The 21,153-nt window shown below is 37.7% G+C and overlaps 1 protein-coding gene across 3 annotated transcripts in view; it reads right to left on the reverse strand.

The window, feature by feature from the left end:
• The window catches only part of Bulli (regulator of MON1-CCZ1 complex protein bulli), a 441,067-nt gene that overhangs the window by 258,453 nt on the left and 161,461 nt on the right, over positions 1–21,153 (reverse strand). The gene's annotated exons all lie outside the window — the stretch shown is intronic.

The following is a 21,153-nucleotide window of genomic DNA, read 5'->3' on the forward strand; positions in this document are numbered from 1 at the left end:
AATGCTCTATTGAAAAGAATGGCAGCATCAGTAGAACTGATTTTAAACAAGGTCTTTTCAATTCTTCTTACTATTCTCTTTTCTTCAAGGTTAATATCTGCTAAGAGCTGGCCGATATACATAATCTGGATAAGAGGAAAGGCAGGAGTTATGAATATGGTCACTTTTTATTTTGGAACATGCAGGCGAAAGTTAAAAATGGCATGATATTGCTATAAAGTTTCAGGTTTAGTTACTGTATAATGACAACCTGAACTCTACGGGATACCACGCCATGTTTAACTTCCACCTGCATGTGCCAGGATAAAAAAAGTGACTATATTCATAACTCCTGCCTCCCCCCTTACCAGATTGTACACATCTGGCCAGCTCTTAGCAGATATTAACCTTGAAGAAGAAAGAATACAGTACAGGCACTCCCCGGTTATCGGCGGGGTTCCGTTCCCGACAGCGTGATGATAACCGAAAACCGCTGACAACCAAAAATCAGCGATAATAACGCCAGTCCTCGGTTATCGGCGCCGATAACCGGTGACCAGTGCCGCCGATTACCGAGGATCTTCACCGATAACCGGAGACTGGCGCCGACAACCGGGTATCTGTGTAAAAAATTTGGTTATCGTCGTTGCTATTCAAGCACTGTAAAACCGGATAGCCAATAACCGAGGCCGCCGATAACTGGGGACTGCCTGTAGTATGAAGATTTCAAAAGACCTTTTGTCATTGGGTTAACTCAAAATGGTCATTCTGATATTTCTTTTTGTGATGGTTTCCAAAACTTTATATTCATTGTCAATTATAGTTTGGACTTTCATACAAAAATTGACAGTGTTACTCACAATCTGTACAAGTAAGGATTGGATCAGATAGGTTAATTCATCCAATACCCATGGGTCATACAAAACCAATTGCAAGATGAATCAAAATTACCTGTGTGTTATTCCTTTTAATATGATCAATTCCATATTCAAAGATTTTATCAGTTTTAATTTGTTACTCTCATGTTCATTATTCCATATATTCTGTCATTAACTGATTATATAATACTAGGTTTTACAGAAGTTATGTACAGTAATCACTAAAAGGAATATTTACATGTGATCTTGACGTAGTAGTTGCAGCTTTGGCTGATCCATTGTCTTTTTCATTTCTTTTAATGCCCACATGGGCAAGAATCAAACATACTGCTACATTTTTACCATCTTCATATAATTTGTGAAGTGACAGTTTAAATTCTGCAAGAGTATTACTAAGGGGGTGGGGAAATCACTCACTCACTCAGTAAACAGCATCCACTTTTTGTTTTGTAATGGATTAATGTAGGGTCGGTTAGAGAGGGGGATTTAGTATAATAAAAACCTCCAGGTTTGTATGTCTAGGTCAAATGTACGTTACCGTAAATTTGTTATTTGTTCCAGAGAGAATATGAACCTTCCTATTTTATTTGGAGGTTGACTCCTTAGGTGGAGGTATGATAATGGAATGGAATATACAATCTAGGCCATAAGCAAGAGCTGGGACCTAGACCTATGAGTTCATTCAGGGTTAACTAATTATTAAAATACAGTAAACCCCCGTATTCGCGGACTCACCTATTCGTGGATTTCTCTGTGGAACATATACACCCATTATTTGCGGAAAATTCACCCATTTGTGGTATTTTTCACTGAGAAATATTCACTAATTACTGTATTTTCATATCACTTTCATGGCTAAATGCACTTTTTGTGATAAAACTATTAAAATACTCAATTATAAGCATTTTTAGTTTTTTTTTTTCTAAACTATCAAAATAGGTAGTTCTAAGTGTTTTTAGAGGGGTTTTAAGGTATTTCCAGATTTTAGCTATTCATGCAGGGGGAGGGGGGGTGCAGTATGCATCCCCCACGAATACAGGGGGTTTGCTGTAGTTTAACCAGACCACTGAGCTGACTATCAGCTCTCCTAGGGGTGGCCTGAAGGATTAGGATGAAATATCAAGTCTAGGCCATAGGCCAATCACTGGGAGCAAATAGGTCATTCAGCTTGGTGATGAATGAATTAAAATAAAAGCATATGCTTTCACACTGGAACACACATGCATTAAATACATTCACTCATGTTTCCATGTATACTCACATTTAAAAAAAGGAATATTAAAATTCAGAATAAGTTAAGTAACATTTTAAATTTTTTTTAATTCATCAAAAGCCCAACAGGTTTTTTTTGTATTTTCATTATTTATTTATTTTATGTATGTTATCATTTAAATTACAGGCAGTCCCTGGTTATTGGCAGCCTCGGCTATTGGTGATCTGTTTTTACGGCGCTTGCTTAGCAATAATGATAACTGGATTTTTGGCGCCAATATGCGCCAATCTCCACTTATCGGTGCCGATCCCCGGTTATTGGCACTGATATTCCGTTATCAGCACCTATAAGCACTGCTATCACCGATTTTTGGTTATCAGCAATTTTCAAATATCGTCATGCTGTCGGTAACAGAGCCCCCCGCCGATAACCGGGGACTGCCTATGCAGTTCTTCATGAATATTAAAACTGAATGACTGAAAATGTAGAAGGTTCTGACAAAATTTCCCTCATTAATTTAGTACTTCCAAAAGTTGATAAACGCTGTGGGTTATATTTTGGACATTCACACAACACGTTTGACTGATATCATCACTTTGCACTCTCAGCATTTGGAAAGAGGGCCATTGGACTGTTCATTAAGTGTCCATGTGTCAAATGAGTGTGACCAATTTGAAGATGTGTCAGAATTACTTGTGAGTGTGTCTCTCTACTATGATGAACACCATTTTCCAACACAGGATTTTATGTTTCAATTTATTATTCATAGTTTTTTTCATTCCATATACTGTAGTGTGTCATTTATTTACAATAATTGTTTTTATATACCTTACATAGTCATTAATAGGGATGTTTACATTTGCTCTTGTCATGTAGACTACTACTTTAGCTGCTTTATCAACCTCTTTGCCCCCTTTAATCCCTACAATGTTATTTTTTGGTTTGTGACTCTGAATGGCTTCTATGACACTTCTAGTCACTAAAAATCACAAAATTATTACATGCTGTTTCTTTAATTATTTTTATGGCTGATGCTATTGCACAAATCTCAGCTGTAACTACTTAGGCATTATTAGGTAGAGAGAACTGATACGTTTGGCCTTGGGATACTGTGGCATATGCCACTCTGTACTGTGATTTAGATCCGTCTGTATATATTGCGTAATGTGGATCTTTTCAGGTTATATGTTCTATTGTATGTTGTCTATGGTGTTCTGGAGTATATGAGTAACTTTTTGATAAATATTATAAGTATGTGCAAATTCTTATTTTATTCATAGTCCAACGAGGAGGTAATTTTACTACTGAAGACAATTGTATATTTATATTCAGTGACTCAAACAATCTTCTAGCTCTAACAGGGAAAGGTGGTGAGTGATAATGTATAAATACATCTCTTAATTCAAATTGTTTTTTTGTTGGAGAATCACTTGTCTGAATTCTCAAGGCACTCTTCATTGTTACAAACTCTTCAAGGGCAGAGTGGTACTTTACCCTATTCAACTTGTAAAGATGAGGTTGGTGATGATCTAAAGGCTCCTGAACATATTCTAAGGCCTTTGTTGTGAATTGGATCCATTTTCAGCATTACGTCTGATGCTGAGCCATATACTATTTCACTTCCATAATCAATGATAGAAAACATGGTTACTTTATACAGTACAGTAAGGGTGTGTCTATCAGCTCCCCAAGCAGTGTTCAACAGATTTTTTTACTAGATTTCATGCTCTTTTACATTTTTATTTCATGTATGTGAAGTGGGCCTTCCAATTCAATTGAGTATCAAATGCTAATCCTAAAATCTTGCAGTCTAGCCAATTGGTAGTATGGTTTCTGATTTTTAAATTAATTCTTCACCTTTTTTCCATATTTTATTTTTATAAAACATGACCGCTTGAGTCTTACGTATGCATAATTTAATGCATACAGATGAGGCCCATCCCTCTATCTTTTATTATGGTTTTTCATTCTGCATGTTTTATTCAAGATGCTGAATAATATATGGTTTGACTGGTTGACTGATTATGAAGTTTAGGTGTTGAAGACCAAGCGTCGGAACCCATCAGGATTATTCAGAGCCAAAATGAAGATGAAATATATAAATTAATAATGATATAACTGATAATGAATATGTGAATGATACTAGTAAAATTCAGCGTTAAAATATGAACGTAAAAAAAGAAGAATGATGTTAAATAAGACCAGTAAAAAATAAATATATATAAACTTTTATATTCAAAATATATATTTAATTATACAATAAATATGACTAAAATCTTGATTAAATATACTAAAATGATACCTCATTAAAATAATCAGATTCTTTCAGATAACCCTACCTCAATGCCATCATTTAATATTTCTAAAATAGTCTTCCCAGGCAATAAGAACTTTGCCCTAAGGCGATTAAATCTAGGACAGTGCACCAGCATGTGCTCAACGGATAGCTGACCACCACAGTGAGCACAAACTGGGGCACTGGCTCCCTCTAAAATATAGCTATGGGTGAAGCTTGTAGTATGCACTAAAACATCATTTTGTCAAATACTGTATAGCAATTTACCAGTCACAAGGGGGTAATTGAGGTCTTGCCCCACTTTGACACCTTACCTCCCCCAGATTACCCTTTTTGCCTAAAAATGACCCCAACATGTCCAAACTTCACAGATTCGGTATATTTATGATATGGAACTTGGAGAAGACATAGAAAGGCAGTTTTTCACCAAGTTTCATCAGCCTTGGGTAATTAGGGGCAAAATGCTGGAGGGTTGCATAAACCTCATTTTCTGGCAAAGACCCATAAAACAGAAAAAATGACATTAAGGTATTCCTTTAGAATACATTTCTTTTACATTTTCTTGACCACCAAACAGGATTTTGTTTTAAGATATAAGTTTTCGGGTCTATATCAGTCTCACCAAATTCATTCTATGCGTTCTGCACCCCCTCCATCACCCATTGCTGCCCATACCCTAGGCTCTACCCTTCCCCATTTGCAATTTGACAATTGTTGTTCTTCATGAAAAATATTTGGGTGGTAAAATGATCACTTTGTATGCAGTCTCATTGTTAATTAATCATTTTAGTACCTTGTTTCACGATGTAATCTAGGTTGCTTCGAGAGGTAAAACCCTTATGCCAAAGCATGTAAGCCTAGCATCAACTGCCCACCACATGACTAGAAGTAAATCATTAGTCCAACTTCTGAATGTTGCTGGTCACTATGCAAGTTATGAAACAGCTAAGAAAGTAGACACCAACTGAAAGATGGAATGCAAATGGCAGTTATTGTTCCATCGAACCTAGAAACACTAGATGGAATGGGCATGTTCAGTGCTACACAATATGCTACACTTCAGTATGGAAAACAAGAAAATAGCAGCACTGTCAACGGCAGTAGAATAATTAGCAAACAAAGATGCTCTGGTCCATTGTTGCCCACCGACTTTTATGAAATCCTACCATCTGGCTCTTCAAACAAGAAGTGCCCCGCCCAATCTTCCCCGTGCTTGACTCAGATTGGTATGAACCTAGTGATGGGGGTTCAGAGTCTGCCACGGCCAAAGACTTGGCCTGGTTCTTATGTAGAAATAGTAACCCAGATGTGCAGCAGATCCCAAGTTGGATAGGTTTTAACCATATTGTCTCTACTTTTGAGTCTGAAACTAGCGGTGTAAGTAGCATGCCAATTATTCCAGCCCCAGTTGGCGACATGACCACTTTACACAGTTCTTGTTAGATGAAAGGCCATTTTGGAGAAGCTAGGGCAGACATACAATGTAATTTTATTTGATCTGGCCTTGTACTGTAAAGTGAAGGAGGTTGTTTGGAGTAAAAAAGATGAATTCGAAAATGTCAGTGTCAGACTAAGGGACTTCTACACTGACATGAATTTTACGAAAGCTACTGGTCAACACATGGATTGTTCGGGGTTAAGAGATGTGTGGGTTGAGAGTGGTGAATATGGTGAAAAAACCACCTCACATATGCTAACTAGGCATGCTTACAATAAGGCAATTCATGGACATAAACTAACACATGAAGCACTCTGGAGAATACTCTGGCCCAAATTCCAGGATTGGGCTGTGCAAAGTGGAAAGTCAGTGGATGAAAACATATTGGTGGTCACTGACAATGTTTTGGAAAAGTTCACAACCACAGATGAAGATGTCACCGATTCTTTTGGTGCGCCGGTTAGAGTTAAATCTACTGTACTTGATCTGCTTAAGGAGTTTGATGAATCAGAGTCGGCTCACCCAACACTCAACTTTTGGTGGTAGTATACGGAGATAGTTTCCATTTTGATGGAATTCATTAGAGCGGGCCAAGAAGGCAACTGGGCCCTTTATTTGGAAGTTTTCTCAAAATGTTGCCTTGGTTTGCCGTTTGTGATCACACAAATTATGCTTGCTGGGGCCCAGTGTATCTGGCTATATGAGAGCTCTCCCAACTACAGCACCAGAGATCTTCAATGAATTTGTTGCTGGTCGGTTTTCAATCATGAGAACTAAGGGTAAATTCAAACAGTTGGCAACTGACCAGGCACTTGCACACGCCAACCAGACTGCTAAAGTGAGTGGAAGTACTGTAGGGATCACACACAGATTCTCCACAAGATAGATGGTGTTTGACATACAACAAGCATGCCAGAATTTCAGATGATACCCTGCATCTCTTTGGCCAACAGCATGATAATATAAATGACGACTGGATTCATAGGGATGCTGGCAAAGCTGGTTAGAAGAGAGACAAAGATGTCAGGAAATTGATGAAAGAGTTTGAGAGGTTCCAGGTCTTTTCACATTCCAAAACAATGACAATGTGCCCAATGAAACTGCATCAGATATTCTCTCTGCAGAAGGAAAGTGGCACAAATTAGTGACCGAGTTTATAAAATCTCGTCTTGATGAACAGGACACGACTTTTACTCCAGAATTGCACACATCACGGCCAAGACCATGGCAACTATGTACAAGACAACTGTTCGGGTCAACAAGGACGCTGTTACTGTTGTGAAGGCTGTAGTTGTGAGTGATGGTGGAAGGGAAGCTGACCTTAGAAGCATCCTCAAGAATGAGCTTTCCCATGCACCACTGGCACTAGCGAGCACAAATCAAAAATTGAATACGACAACCAAGGCTGATCTGGCTGACATCCTCACAGAATTTATTGAAGTGAAACACAAGCTTCCCACCAACAGCAATCCAACTTGCCTTCTAGTTGATGACCCAGCCCTGATTCAGGCAATAAACCAGAGCATGCAAGAATGTTTCAGGATCTAGGCAATGTATTAGTTAAAAACATTTTAGCTGAGTTAAAGTCCGGTTACTCAAGAGTTGATGTTCTATTTGATCGATATCAGGAGACATTGATAAAGGATGAAACACAAGCAAACTGAGTCGGAAGTTCACTGCCAATCAGACGGAAAATAGACTCGGGCACTGTCAAATCGCCTTATGGTTGGTCCAAGTTCATGTGCCACACATCTAACACGTCTGAATTGGCAGCCTTCATATCAAATGAATTGATGAACTGTTCTGAGCATCCTTAAAACTGTGAGTTGGTACTTGAAGGAGGCTTCAGTGATATTAGAATGGTGTGGTCATCAGCATCACGAGACTTTTCCCACTTAATCAGCACCACAGAAGAAGCAGACACTAAGATTTTTCTACATGCTAAGGATGCTTTAAATTGTGATATCAATGTGTGGTCATCAGTTGTTGAGACACAGATGTCTTGGTACTAGCACTTGACCACAGATCTAAACTGTCTCTAGAGATCTGGATTCATTCTGGCACTTCAAAAGATCCAAAGTACATCCCTGTGCATTCAATCAATCTGGCTCCATCAGTGACTGACAATCTAATGGCATTCCATGCAGTCACTGGTTGTGATACAACCAGCCAGCTCTCAGGTTAAAGGAAAAAGTACCTGCTGGAATGTATTCGTAAAGGAACCAGACTTACTATAATCACTTGGCAGTTCAGCAGAATGCAGTGAAGATGCACGAAAGGGTGCAGAAAAGTTTGTTTGCCACCTGTTCAACTACAGACATTGTGGGTCTGTGAATGAAGTTAGGGTGAAGACGTTTGTGAAGGGAAGTCCTCCAGAGAAGCCTTACCGCCTACTGAGGACGCTCTTTCTTTTCATCATCTCATGCAGAGTATCTACCAATCTTTAATCTGGATGGCAGCCTTTATGAACAACACGGATCTACCCTCTCCAGATAGGAACGGATGGACCGTTAAAGCTGGGAAACTTACGCTGATGCTAATGTCCCTGCAGTCAGTGCCAAAATCATGCATGGCTTTGGTCAGCTGCTCTTGTAAGGAGGGGTGTATCCCCACCAGATGTGGCTGTCTAAAGGCTGACTTTTTTGCGTGCAAAAGCACTTACAACTGTGAGGGGTTGTGTAAGATGGATGACGCTGATTAATGAACATGGTGACAACAGTAGTTAAAGTCAGTATGTTCTCAAACTGTGAAACTTTCGTAAAGGTTTGACCCCCACCGTCCCCATCCTCATCCTCTCCCCACACTGTCAGGTGGAATGCTTTTACAAAAATATACTAATTGTCATTAAACTTCTAATGATACAGAGTTACTTACTAAATTCACAATACAATTTTGTGGTATTAGAACAGAGTTTCTCTTGCCAATACATGTCATGTTTCCCGAAATTGGGGCTTAATACATCACCATAATGTGACCCCTAACTATCACAGGTGGCTGAAACTTTGTACAAAACTGCCTAACCATGCATTTTACACATTCCATACACTGAAAATGTATCATTTCTGTAAACAATGGCATTTTTTGAGAAAAAAAGCTGTAAAAGTTTTTTGAGAGGATAAGGGGTCCAAGTAGGGTTCGACCCATCTCCATGTGGTAAATACAATTTTGTAACTTTTCATAAATAAACTTGTTAAAGTACATTAAATACTTCATTTTCACGGTTTGTCTGTTTGCATATCTTGAAAAGTGATGACATAACAGACCTTTCTACAGCCCCATTTGCCCAATTTTGGAAAATGCCATTTTCACACAAAAAGTGTTATTACAAGCCTATAAGGAAAAATCAGAGGTGGCATCCACCCGCGGAAGAGGGGCCCACCTATGGACTATTGATCTAGGGTGGATGCTAGCTTGTAACCCAGTGATTTGCCACTTGTGATTTTGGGTCTCTGCCTCTCTACTATTTTGAACATATATTATCCATATTAGCATTCATATACATTTCTTGGTTCTTTGCTATTTTAGTTTCTTCCTGCAATGTAGTTATTATTCTTGAGATATATCTATCAGGTTTTGTTACCCTTATCTTCAATTATTGTTTCATTATTTGATCTTATTACAGTAGAAAAGGTAAATTCCACCATGCATTCGTCTAACTTTTAATTCTAATTTGGCTTCTCTTATAAGCATTCCTGTTCTCTCCTGCAGTAATTCTAATTCTGTACTGTATATATAACACATGCATTCCTTAGACCTTGCAAGGTGATTTTGTGGTATGTTCATTAGATCCGCAATATGCGCACACAGATGTATTTTGGCAATTTTTCTTTGTATATCCATACTTACTACAGTTTTGGCACCATAGTGGTTTTAAGGGTAATTCTTTTATTTGTTTGAATGATATTTCAGTGGTTGGGTGTCAACTCAAAGTAATTTTCTAATTTTGAAGCAGATATTTTTCTGTCCATTTCGAAGGTCAGGAACCTTGACTAACTTCCACTTCCAAAGAAGGAGTCAAAGTGTGTCAATGTCAGGGTCTTGCCTGTAACTAGTTCTTTGCCTTCTGTAGGGTATTAATGTATTAATGTCATCTTTATTTATTTGAAGTGAGTTTTCATCACAGTCGTCCATGGTCAAGCTAGAAGTCGTAGGGAGGTTTGGTTTGTTCACTATATAACGAATAATATAAATTTCATCCAGGATGAGGTCCCTCTCACTGTGGAGGAATGGTACTGCTCTGGGATCCTCACCTGGATATACACCATACCCACAGTGCCTTGAGGGTCCTCAGTCTGTCAAGATCAGACCCAGAACTGAGGGTATAGCTTGACATAAAAATTTCCCCTCACTCGACCATATTGGGTACTCTAGTGCTACAGGTGGAGCAGCATGCCATCACACTCCACCCTCCTTTAAAGTTACAAAAGCAGTGGTGTTCATAATTCAATGCCATGCTAAGGTTGTCAACAAAAGAGGAGGAGGGGAAGGTGAAAATTAACAGGAGGAGGAGTGAAAGAATTAAATGTCCCAATGTTTGGTTGAATCCACAGCAGAGAGAGCAGGCATACAAGAGCATACTCTCCCTGCAGTGAATCCCTAAGCCCCCCCACCTCTCATCAAGGGGTTGGGATCAGGGGGACAAGCTGGTGCAAGTTCTCTGGCACCACCGAATGAGTTTCTGTGTTCGTACATACCCTACAAACAAGATTGCGGTTATCTTTTGGGTTGTAAAAATAAAAAGAGAAAATAAAGTAAAAATATAGATGAGAATAGCATAAAATATATAAAAAAACTCCAAGATGAAGATGGGAATCCTGACAGCCCTTCACCTCAAGACATGTAAATGTGCTTAGTTGCAAATTCCAGCTCGTCACTTTGGAAGCAGCAATGATGAACTTTCTTGTGTGAGTCAACAGAATTACCTGTTTCATTTATTTTGCCTGTGCCTCAGTAAAATTTAACTTGATTTTCATTTAAAGTTTCTTTTTTCCAACTTGAACTGATTTACAGGGTATGTTAAAGGTTGGATGAGGTGATTAGCTGTTTGGGTTAATTGTATTCTAACCTAGCCAGTCTGTAATCTGGCAAAATCACTAATCTGGCACCCTGCAGGCCCCAGAGATTGCAAACTAGCTCTGTGTACTGCTAAGCATGGAAAGCCTTTTACTGATGGAGATTTTATAAAAGCAGCTTTCCTAGAGTGCTCTGAGGTGTTATTTGATGGCATATCAAACAAACACGTTATCATCTCAAGGATAAAAGACATGCCTGTCTCAGCTAGAACCGTGGAGAGACGCATTTCTGAAATGGCTGATAATGTAAGTCAGCAGCAAACGGTTGCTTGAACAAGTACACATGTGTTCAGTGTGGCCCTGGATGAAAGTGTGGATATCAGTGGCATTCCCTACGTGGCTGTTTTGGCCAGGTATAGTGACACGGAGGTACACGGGGAGCTGTGTTGTCTTAAACCTATGTATGGCACCACCAAGGGAGAAGACATACTGAAGGCATTCACTGACCACTTTGAGAACAGAGGGGTAGACATAGGAAAGATTTTTGCAATTACAACAGATGATGCTCCTGCTATGGTAGGAAAAAACAAGGGTTTTACTAAGATGGTTGAGGATAAAATTGGGCACCCCATTCTGAAATTGCACTGCATAGTTCATCAAGAAAATTTATGTGCCAAGTTCACGAGCTCTGATCTCAACAAGGTGATAACTACTGTTACAAAAGAAGTAAATTTTCTTGCTGCACACTCTTCTCCTATGCACAGGCAGTTTCAAGCTTTCCTTGAAGAGGTGGACAGTGTGTACAAAGATATACCCTTGCACTGCAGCATTAGGTGGTTAAGCTGTGGGAAGGTATTGGAGAGATCTGTGGAATGCTTTGATGAAATCCAAATTTTCTTATCAGAAAAAGGCCAAAACTATCCTGAGCTGGAGGACAGAGATTGGATTGTGAAACCTATGTTTCTCTCAGACATCACTAGACATCTAAATCACCTCAATCTTCTCTTGCAAGGTGCAGGAAAAACAGTGATGGATTTGTATGATACTTGGAAGGCATTTGTTGCAAAGCTTGCAGTTTACTCAACAGATATCAAAAGTGGTTCGTTCCGTTATTTCGAAAACTTGAAGAACTTATCTGCAATTCATCCTGTCAACACTACTAATCTTCAGTTGTACATGCAAGAATTAGAGTCTGAGTTCTCAATCAGATTTCAACACATGGGCCCAGTGTTTTCATTTTTAATCAGACCAAACATATTTAAATACAGTGACTTGGATGAGACTCTCTTTGAGTGGATGGAAACTGAGGAGTTGGAAATGCAGTTAATTGACTCTCAGGCCTCATCATTGTGGTCAGCTAAATTTAAAGATCTTTGAGAAATACTGGAAACTAGTAAAAATGATCATGCAGCCTCCATTTTAAGGTCCTAGACATCACTGCCTGATAATTTCAACTGCATGAAGAAAGCAGCTTTTGCACTGCTATCAGCATATGGATCCACATATCAATGTGAGAAGATATTTTCACACATGAAGCACATCCTCAGCTCCCATCGCAGCAGGCTTACAACGAATCACTCTGAGGGTTGTGTGAAACTCAAGGTGTCCAAATATTCACCAGAAATTTCAACTTTGGCCAGGAAGCAAGGGCAAGGATCGCATTGATATGGTGAGGTATAAACTTGAAATATAAAATATTTTTGTTAAAAAGAATACTAAATGCAACAAAATTATTACATATTTTATTATGCATGTTCAGGATAATACATTATAATTAAAATGGTCACTACACACTGTACAATTATGATTTTAATTTTCCTATACAGTGCTAAAAAAATAACAACTGGCATGCAAGGTAGTAAAAGAAATGGTATTAATTATCAACTGGCACTGTGTTCAAAAGGTTGCCGACCCCTGGTCTACTATATAAAGCAGTAACTCAATAATGTGTAACCTTATAACCAGGCTATTACTTACTCTAATCTAGGCTACTGCCTAATCCAGATTATTTAATTCGCACTTAAGGGTATGGGTTACAAAAACACAATTACCTTAGTATGTAGCCTTAAGACTAGGTTACCATCTCATCCAGCACAGTTACTATTTCATCCAGTCCTAGGTTACATGGTCTAGGTTAACAATTTAGTCGAAAAATGGTATGTTTCGTAAAGTTACCACTTAACTTGATATAAGGTAATGCCTAGACTAGTCCTGGATTATTTACCTCATGCTTAAGTGCACATGCTTATATAAAAGGAAAAAATTATACTAATATGTAGCCTTATTATTAGGCTATCGATTTATTTTGCCCATATAGTCATTACCTGATTCTAGGGCCCTCAGTCTAAGCTAGGCCACTTAAGGATACATGAACCTAGGACATAGGCTACAGACAACATCCACTATTAATCTAGTCTAAATTATTCTCACTTACTGCCTAGATTATTGTAGACATAGTATAATCTGAAAGGATTTTCCATATTAATAATTTGTGGAACATTTCTTTTAGTTAAAACATTTAGTTAGAATTGAAAACAATTTTCGCTTTACGAAACTAGGTAGTAATCAACAAGCTGGGTTCCAGCTTTTACAAACAAATTATCAATTCCAAAAGTTTAAAACTAAAATTTTTAACTAGAACTTAATATTAAAGACTTATTTTGCTATTTTTGATGTTTTCATGATCCTCGATAATGAAATCTGAGAAAAAAGTTTAATTTTTTTGGAGCGCTGGTAATGACGTGAACCATTCGCTACAGACCAAAAGAGAGTTATGGCTCCTTGGCCTTTAATGGCCCAGTTATCAACAAGAGGGCGGACGTGCATGCGCAATAGTCACTTCTCTTTCTTGCAGGTTCTTTTGACGTTGGAAAAACTGGGTTCAGCTTCGCTGAAGATAAGGGAAAGTGCCCTCTTATCTTTGAATCCACTATATACTCCATCATGTGTTACAATGTTACTCATTATGACAATACGTGGCCAAAAAGACCAACTAGAAGAGAATTCTTTGATATTAGTTGGTCACCATGGAGCTCTGGTGGACCAAGGAAGGTAAGTCCTTGAGGACGAAACAAGCGACTACGCTATAAAAAAAAAAGGTTAGGCATAGGATAAACATATTTTTGGTAGCCACTGTGAGTCCTCAAAGGAGTTACTCTCATGGTCACTGCCACACCAGGGCTCTATAAGAAATACCAATTACTCTCAAAGAACCCTCTTATAGTTGGTCTTGGTCAGAACAGTGCTTGTTGACACAGTGATATAATATCAATGACTTGAGACAAGAGGGCTCTGTCTCTTGTTTACAGCGACTGCCTCGGTTATCCCTTCATCCTTTTTACACAGATGTGGCAACAGCACATGTCAGCTATTTTCCTCGTAATGCACCAGTGTGTAAGACAAATGTTCAGCCTAGTCCATGCCTTTTCGTCAGGGAGACTGGGTGGGTTTGAGGACTCACAGTGGTTAACAAAAATAGGTTTTTGCTACATCAAAATTTTTTTTGATAGCACAGCAATTGTTCATCAAAAGAGCTCACAAAAGAAATTGATAGGTGGCAAAATGGCTTATGCTACTAATAAATGAATCCCAACAACTCACATAAAATTTTGGTCCAAGGTAAAGTCACGTCAACAAATTTCTTTCTGGATCGGGGACCCGTGTCAGCCGGTGAAATAATCCATTCAGCACTTATTTCTAGGTAATTCCGTTGCTAGATACCAGAGAAAAGCTAAATGTAAAGCTGGGGTTACTACCCCCAGAGCGAGCTCCAAGTAATGGAGTCGTATATGGTAAAGGGTGAGACTGTCACAATCACGGGACCCTGCCCTATAAAGATTCCCAATGTCAAAAGTCCCAACGAGAGAGGTGCGATACAAGCCCATACACTACTCATGGACTGTACACAAGGCAACACTAGTCGCATTCCATGTTAGCACCCACCCCACTAGAATGATGTTTACCATGGGAGGGAGAGAATGAAAAACAGGGGTGGGTCACCGGGTGACACAGGCCCCTCCCCAGAAATAGATTTTTCCTTTGTCAAAATCCTTTTTCTGGATCGGGACCCGTCAGCCGGTGAAATAATAACAGAGAAATAAATATCATTCTTATGCTATTAAAGACTTTAAATAGAGACGTTGAAAACTAGGGAGAATTCCACCCTGAACATTAGTAAGGTCCCCGAAATTCATGTGTCACATGTTGTCAACAAATTTCTTTATTCTAGATACCCATTAGGCTTTGGTAATAAACAGGAAACAACATACGAACCTATACAGTATATGTACAGCAAACCCCATATTTGCGATCTCACGACTCGCGGACTCACCTATTCGCAGATTTCTCTGTGGAACATATGTACACACTATTCGTGGAAAATTCGCCCATTCGCCGTATTTTTCACTGAGAAATATTCACTAATTACTGTATTTTCATATCATTTTCATGACAAAGTGCACTTTTTGTGTGCTCATGTACAGTATATAAAAGCATTTTTAGAGTTTTTTTTTTGAACTATCAAAATAGGCAGTTCTAAGTGTTTTTAGAGGGGTTTTAAGTATTCGGGGGTTTTAGCTATTCGCAGGAGGGTGTGGTACGCATCCCCCGCGAATACAGGGGGTTTACTGTATTATCTCTTGTGGTTCTAAGGTGATTTACCTAATTATGCAGGGTTTGGCTGGCTGCAGGATTACTGTATCTTCACGAATGGCAATAATTTTAACATCTCCCATAGCTTAGGGAAGATATATTCTCGGAAAATTCTGTTAATGAGGCTAATGTGAAAAATCTGGTATTTTCAGGGGTATGCTTAATCACTGACACAAAAGAAGAACTGCAAGAAAGGATTTTAGCATGGAAAGGAGCCCTAGAAAAGAAAGGATTGAAAGTGGACATTGGAAAGACAGAACTAATGATTAACAGTAAAGAAGGACATGAAGTAAATATTCAAGTGGAAGATAGTACAGTGCTAAAACAGAACAAAAGTTTAACTAACTGGGATCAGTAATAGCAGAGGGAGGTACTGAGAAAGCAGTGAGGCAGAGAGTGAAATAAGCATGGCAAAAATGGAGGAAAGTAACTGGAGTTGTTTTAGACAAGAAAATGCCATTAAGGCTCAAAATGAAAATTTATGAGAGAGTTATCAGGCCAGTACTATTACAGTATATAGGGCAGAAACTTGGGCAATTAAGAGCAAAGAGGAGGGACTGTTGGAAAGAACTGAGGTTGATGAGGATGGTGAGATGGATTGCTGGAATATCACTACCAGAAAGGAGGGAGAGTCAAGATATAAGAAGAATATGTGGTATATGTAATATAAAGAAGGCTACAGAAGCTTGTCTGACATACTACAGCCATGTAATAAGAAGAGAGGAGGAAGAACCAATCAAGAGAGCTAAAAACCTGTCAGTGATGGGGAGGAGGAGTGTGGGGTGTCAGTGGATCAAATGGGTGGATGTGGTGAGGAGGGATATGGGTGAGGAGGGATATGGGTGAGGTGGGACTCGGGGAAGAAGATGCAAGGAATAGAAATAGATGGAAAAAGTTGACTTGAGCAGCCAACCCTGCTATACAGTGGGATTAATAAGGTTGAAAGAAGAAGAAGCAGCAGCAGCTTAATCACTGAATATGTTATATCATTCAGTCCAGAAGCTGATTCATTGCATTTACTTAAGACTGATTCAAATTCTCTCTTAGTAAAAGGTACACTGTATAGTTCATTCCTTGATGTATTAAAATCAATTTCAACCTGTTCCATTAGCCTTCTTTGAGCTCGATAGGGTGAATCATCATTTTTCTTTGCAACATTAGCAAAATGTTTAGCAAACTCATTTGCCACTAACCGGGGATCTGCTACTTCACTACCATTGGTCTTGATAACTGGAGGTTAACCCTTAAACGCCGAGCCTCTATTTACAAAAACGTCTCCCGTATGCCGGTGGCGTTTGGTAGTTAGTGCTTGAAGCGGAAAAAAAGTTTTTTTTAAAACATCACAGCACGCTTAGTTTTTAAGATGAAGAGTTCATTTTTGGCTCCTTTTTTTGTCATTGGCTGAAGTATAGTATGCAACCATCAGAAATGAAAAAAATATATCATTATCATATATAAATATTGAAATATATGACAGCGCAAAAAAAATTTTTCATATATAATTTTATACAAATCGCGCTGTGAGCAAAACGGTTAAAGCTAACGGATTATTTTTTTCTTTGTATTGTACACTAAATTGCGATGATTTTGGTATATAACAAATTTTAAAACGATCAAAGCAACACAGAGAAAATATTATCACAATATGATGCATGGATCCGTAACGCGCGGACTTAAAAAATGTTTTTCAAAATTCACCATAAATCGAAATATTGTGCTAGAGACTTCCCGTTTGTTGAAAAATGAAGCTAATTGATTGAATATTACTAGACTATAAGTGTTTTAGCTTACAATTGCAGTTTTCGACCATTTCGGTCGAGTTAAAGTTGACCGAAGGTCGAATTTTTTCTATTTATCGTAATTTATATGAAAATATTTCAAAACTGATAAAAGCTACAACCATGAGTTACTTTCTGTTGTATTCTACATGAAATTGCACACATTTTCATATGTAAAAGTTTATGTAACGACTAATATAAAACGGTGCAAACATTACGACAATGTGACGAAAGAATTTCTGAGATGTTCGGCCGAGTTATCGTGCGGACGTAAGGAAAATCTTTTTTTTCAAAAAATTCGCCATAAATCGAAATATTGTGCTAGAGACTTCCAATTTATTGCAAAATAAAGGTAAACGATTGAATATTACTAGAATGTAAGAGTTTCAGCTTACAATTGCGTTTTTCGACCATTTCGGTCGAGTTAAAGTTGACCGAAGGTTGAAATTTTGGCAGTTATCGTGATTTATGTAAAATATTTCAAAAGTGATAAAAGCTACAACCATGAATTATTTTCTGTTGTATTCTACATGAAATTGCGCACATTTTCATATATAAAAGTTTATGTAACGACTGATGTAAAACGATGCAAACATTACGACAACGTGATTAAAGAATTTCTGAGATGTTCGGCCGAGTTACGTAGCGCAGACGTAAGGAAAAAGTTTTTTTTCAGAAATTCACCATAAATCGAAATATTGTACTAGAGACTTCCAGTTTGTTGCAAAATGAAGGTACATGATTGAATATTACTAGAATGTAAGAGTTTTAGCTTATAATTGCGTTTTTTTACCATTTTGGTCGAGTTAAAGTTGACCAAAGGTTGAAATTTTGGCAGTTATTGTGATTTATATGAAAATATTTCAAAACTGATAAAAGCTACAACCATGAGTTATTTTCTGTTGTATTCTACATGAAATTGCGCACATTTCCATATATAAAACTTTATGTAACGACTAATATAAAACGGTGCAAACATTACGACAACGTGATTTAAAGAATTTCTGGCGCGGACGTAAGGAAAAAAGTTTTTTCAAAAATTCACCATAAACCGAAATATTGTGCTAGAGACTTCCAATTTGTTGCAAAATGAAGGTAAATGATTGAATATTACTAGAATGTAAGAGTTTTAGCTTACAATTGCATTTTTTTTACCATTTCGGTCGAGTCAAAGTTGACCAAGGTTGAAATTTTGGCATTTATCGAGATTTATATGAAAATATTTCCAAACTGATAAAAGCTACAACCATGGGTTGTATTTTGTTATATTTTACATGAAATTGCTAACATTTTCATATATAAAACTTTATGTAACGGCTAATATAAAACAGTGCAAAAATTACGACAAAATGACGAAAGAATTTCTGAAATTTTCGGCCGAGTTACCACGCAGATGTAAGGAAAAAGTTTTTTCAAAAATTCACCATAAATCGAAATATTGTGCTAGAGACTTCCAATTTGTTGCAAAATGAAGGTAAATGATTGAATATTACTAGAATGTAAGAGTTTTAGCTTACAATTGCGTTTTTCGACCATTTCGGTCGAGTCAAAAGTTGACCAAAGGTTGAAATTTTTTTGTAGTCGACGTCACGGGTGCGTCCACTTGGCACCCAACAGACAGTTTTAGTTGACATATGATACGTCCAGTAGGCGTTTAAGGGTTAACAAGGAGTAAATTTGCCAGCTATTTTTCTACTCTCTTCCAAACTGAAGTTAAGGGTGTTTTCGAATTTAGTGAAGATATGAAAATTGTTCAAGATTCCTTTCGTACTTTTTTAATTTCCATGCAGAAATTAGCTCTTGCTTTTTTTGAATAAGTATACTCACATTTTTGTCTGTGATATCTGGTGAAAGCTAATCTCAGTTCTATGAGTTTCCTGACATTTATGAGTCCACCAGGGAATTGGTTGGCAGATAAACATGCCAGGAGTCCTAGTTATTGACTGAAGGCCAGCCAAAAATATAACTGTATTAACCCATTCCTGTCCAATTGACGTCATATTACGCAACAACCACCTACCCCCCTTCTTTTCTGACTGACGTAATTTTACGTAAATTTTACCGACATTTTTAAATGCGACGTGTGGTAGGGGTAAATTTTTTTATTTTCGGACAGTTGGTGGTTTCCATAGGCTAAAGCATACCTTGGACCGTGTAACTCCAGGCATCGATACGCCAGGCAAGCAGTCCCTATACTGCGCATGCGCAATTCCCTGGCATAGTAAATTTCTCACAATGAAATCAGCTGATCCTACCCACGTTTTCTCTCGTATCTTACATTTTTTTATATAAAATGTAGGATTACATTATTGGAAACACTCTGTTTGGTATCTCTATTTTCTATAAATTTTTAGTTCCTCTACTGTGCATGCGCAAAATCCATGGCGTAGCAAAATTCTCACAATGACATCAGCTGATCGCACTCCACGCAGGCCTGGCAGGCCACACTTCTGTCAGAGACCATGCGTACGAGGTTGGGTAAACACGTGTGGCTGTTTACATACAGCGACGTCAATCGAGAACAGTTTCCAACATGCTTTCGCAAAGTTTTTACGGTAAAACTAGCGGAAATTCGTTAGTGCATCACATAAGAGACGTCTGGATTTTAGGCAGGGCTCTGAATCTCATTTTTCACTATCATATATATCGATATTTAGAGAATTTTGTTGGCTTTCTCATAAAAAATAATTCATTCACCTAACTGTTATAGCTTTTGAGCTACGAACGATAATGTTGACAATGGTAACATTTTTTTTTCGTTTCGAACAGCTTATAACGTCAAAATGAAACTGTTGCTGTTACCAAAGCCATTTTTCTTGACTCTCACTTTATTCCTCAACCTTTCCTCTACATTTTTGTATATTTACAAAGTAATTTGTGTGAAAAAATCCGAGGTAGGGCTCTTCAAAAAAAATGTCTAGCGATAATTCTCACCGTATGCCTGGCAGCGCTCTGTTTCTTACCCACTTTTCTATCAATTTTTCACCAACTGGACTTATTTGTTTTTCATTGTTTTATATGTCGATATTTAGAGAATTTTCTTGGCTTTCTCATAAGAAATAATTCATTCGCCTAACTGTTATAGTTTTGAGCTACGAACAATAATGTTGACAACGGTAACTTTTTTCGTTTCGATCAATTTATAACGTCAAAATGAAACTGTTGCCGTTATATAAAGCCATTTTTCTTGACTTTCCTTTATTCTTCAACTTTTCCTCTACTTTTTCGTATATTTACAAAGTAATTTCTATGAAAAATAACCGAGATAGGGCTCTTCAAAAAAATTTTTCTAGCGATAATTCTCACCATAGGCGGGCAGAGCGCTCTGTTTCTCACCTCTTTTCTATCAATTTTTCACCAACTGGACTTATTCGTTTTCCATTGTTTTATATGTCAATATTTAGGGAATTGTATTGGCTTTCTCATAAAAAATAATTCATTCGCCTAACTGTTATAGTTTTGAGCTACGAACAATAATGTTGACAACGGTAACTTTTTTCGTTTCGATCAATTTATAACGTCAAAATGAAACTGTTGCCATTACCAAAGCCATTTTTTCTTGACTTTCCTTTATTCTTCAACTTTTCCTCTACTTTTCGTATATTTACAAAGTAATTTCTATGAAAAAATAACCGAGATAGGGCTCTTCAAAAAAAAATTTTTCTAGCGATAATTCTCACCATAGGCCGGGCAGAGCGCTCTGTTTCTCCACCATCTTTTCTATCAATTTTTTCACCAACTGGACTTATTCGTTTTCCATTGTTTTATATGTCAATATTTAGGGAATTTTATTGGCTTTCTCATAAAAAATAATTCATTTGTCTGACTTTCATAGTTTTTGGGTTACGAACGAAAATATAAAAATAAGTAAAGAATTTTATTTTTTTCGTTAAATAACTCACATTTTTT

The sequence above is a fragment of the Macrobrachium rosenbergii genome, chromosome 6 (genome assembly GCF_040412425.1).
Source record: "Macrobrachium rosenbergii isolate ZJJX-2024 chromosome 6, ASM4041242v1, whole genome shotgun sequence".
NCBI classification, from domain to species: Eukaryota; Metazoa; Arthropoda; class Malacostraca; order Decapoda; family Palaemonidae; genus Macrobrachium; species Macrobrachium rosenbergii.